This window comes from Ananas comosus, linkage group 8, assembly GCF_001540865.1.
Source record: "Ananas comosus cultivar F153 linkage group 8, ASM154086v1, whole genome shotgun sequence".
In the NCBI taxonomy this organism is placed as follows: Eukaryota; Viridiplantae; Streptophyta; class Magnoliopsida; order Poales; family Bromeliaceae; genus Ananas; species Ananas comosus.
In genome coordinates this window covers 8,040,554-8,043,840 of record NC_033628.1, presented here as the reverse complement: position 1 = coordinate 8,043,840, position 3,287 = coordinate 8,040,554, and positions in this window count along the sequence as shown.

The window sequence follows — 3,287 nt, the reverse complement described above, 5'->3', positions numbered from 1 at the left end:
TAGGTTCAATGCCACTTACCTAGGTTTATTTTACTCTAGGTTCAATGCTACTCATCTCATAACCTAGGTTTACTCGACTCTAGGTTCAATTCTCAACCTATGTTCAATGACACTAGGTTCAATGCCACTCACTTAGGTTTACTTAACTCTAGGCTTCATGTCCAATTATGCTACTCTTGATCCTAGTTGTTCATGCCTAGGATTCTTTACATGCCACACTTGTCGAGTTCCTTACTATACTTAGAGTTTATCGACCCAAGTTCAACTTTCATATGAATCTAGCGTATGCTCACAAGACATCAACATGCATGTATTCTCTACTCTTCTCTTGCACATGCCTATGTTCCTATCAAAATGGTAGTCAATATATCATAATTAGCATCTTTATCATTTATTCTCATTCACAATTAGCATATCTATTATGCATTCTCATTCACAATTAGCATCTCTATTATGCATTCACATTCATATGTATCTAACACATGCTACAATATGTCAACATACATATACTTTATTATCCAATGGTAGTCGATACTTAGCATCTCATGCATTCACATAGCATCTACCTCATGCATTCATTTACTTGGCAATTAACTACCATTACATGCATCAATGATGAATAACACTTCACTTCGACATGGAAGTGAGCTAAATACTTCGGTGGAGCACAACCTATCTTATAACGCTATCCGATTGCTCGTCGACACTTGCAATCGGCCTCCCGCGGCACACGCTACCCAGTTCGGCTCGAAATCGAAATCGATCACCGAACGCCGGCCAATCTGCAACCTAGGATTGTCAGGGGCTCATCTCTAACCTTCAATTAGAGAATCATAGGGTTGTATTAGATCAAAACCCTCAAATCCCCAAAACCCCTATTCAAACCCTAGCTTACTCATATACTCCAATTAACCAAAAATTAAATGGAGTAACATGCTAAAAACATTCTAGAGATCACTAGAACCTCATGCATAAAGGATTTAACACAAATCCCAACTCTTACCAAACTGCGAAGGCTGAGTCGAAAGCACGAAGCTCAACCGGGTGCGCGAGGACTCGATCCGTCGCTCCCAACGCGTTCCCAAGCATGCTCTCTGCCAAGTCTCCAATTTTGGAAAAGAGATCTAGAGAGGGAAAGTGGGAAAGATAGAGAGAGAGAGAGGAGCTTCTCTCTCCTCCATTTGTGTGTGTAGTGTGTGTGTGGGCTGAGGGAGGAAGAAGAAAGGGGTGTAGCCCCTTTTCGAAAGCAACCCCCCACAATTCACCAAACTGCCCCTGCTCAAACTCGGCAATTTTTGGGCTCGGGGTCCAGACCTTAGCCAAAGGGTCCGGACCCCGTAGGTCCCTCCAGTCCAGAATTTCAGGACTTAGCCAAATTTTCAGCAATTTCAGCCTTTGGTCCGTTTTCACTCGTTTTCACTTCCGGGGCCTCCGATTCATCTCAAATCGTACTGAGACCCCCAAAACACGTTTTCGAGCACGTTTAAACCATCTTTTCATCCACGCTTTGCTGGATTTCGGCCAAGATCCAATCATAGCTTTTCGAGTTTCGTTTCCGCACCCGTCGCGTACCGAAAGCACTCGAACGTTCCCGAACTTCACCGGAACTGCTCCAACAGCTTCTAACATCCACTGAAACTTCAAAACTATAGAATTTCGGTATATTACATCCGTAGAGCTAACATAGTGCTGACGTGGCATTTTTCGTCAATTTTGATACCTATCTAACGGTTGGGACTTAATTGTAATGAAATCAAGAGATTAGAGACTTGATTGCAAAACAAAAAGGTTGGGACCAAATTGAAAAATGGTGTAAAGGTTGGGAACCAATGGTGCAATTAACCCTATATTCTAAAGTGAAATGTGAACAAATCCCAAGCATATATATTATGGTTAGTCGGACCTGATTTGATTTGTATATAATAATTTTTTTTACTAAATTTTATTTGAAAATTTTAAATTTGAATTTAAATTAAAATTTTAAATTTGAATTAAAATTTTAAATTTTAAATTGCACAAAAATTTAAATTTTGATATTTTAATCTAACGTATAAATTTAAAAATTGAAAATGTGAAATTTAAAATTTAAAATTTAAATTTTTAAATCTAAATATTTATTTTAATTTCAAATATAAAATCTAAATTTGAAATTTAAAATTTAAAATTTCACATTTGGAAATTTGAAATTTAAAATTGGAATATTTAATTTTTAAAACTTACAATTTAAAGTTTAAAATTAAAATTTAAAACTAAAACTTAAAAATTTAAAATTTGAATTTTAAAAATTAGAAATTTTTAAATTTAAAATTTAAACTTAAAATTTTTAAAAAAATTTTAAATTTTAAATTTTAAATTCTAAAATTTTAAATTTAAATTTTCTATTAAATTTGAATTTTAAAATTTAAAATTGGAGATTTGAAATTTAAATTTGAAATTTAATATCTAAACTTAAAATTTAAAATTTTGAAAATTTAAATTTAAAAGTTAAATTTGAAATTTAGAAATTTAAATAAATTTAAAAATTAAAATTAAAATTTGAATTTAAATTTAAATTTTGAATCTAAAATCAAAATAAAAATTTAAAGTTTGAATTCAAAATCATAATCAGATTTTTAGAAGCAGGTTTTAGTTGCTTCTGATTTTAGACCTCGAAAATCAGAAAACTGATTCTAAAATTCAGAATTGGATTTTGAAAACGAGGTTGTCAAACGCTTTATTAAGCTGAAAATCACTTTTGGGGCCAAAATCACTTTTCAGAAGCTAGGCCAAATACCCACTATATTTGTTAGCATTACTCAGGAATCAGGATTGATTTATTTTTTTTTCTATAGTTATATGTGCTAGAGTGAAAAGTTGACTAAACCGTATATTTGAATGAATTTTCAATATATTTGTTAGAATCGAGTTGAATTTGTTATGATTCAAAACCTAATCGGCTTTTTTTTTTTATTTTGTCTTAGTTTTGTATTCTAAGGTGAAGGTGATGCAGACCGAACCCGACCTGTCTCATCGCCCGAGTTTCAGGTCTATCAATGAAGGCGACGCAAGTTGGCACCCGAACCCGCTATATGGATCTGAAGATTATTCTTGATTTACTCTGTTATTTTTAAGATTTTCTTGTTAGGAATATTTGTTATATTTTCCTTTTAGATAAATCTCTAGTTAAGATTTTTTCGGTTATTTTTCTTTTAGATAAATCTCTAGTTGAGATTTTTTTGGTTATTCTCGGATGTAATTAGGATATAAATAACCTACAAGGTTTTATGAAGGGGACGATGATTATTGAA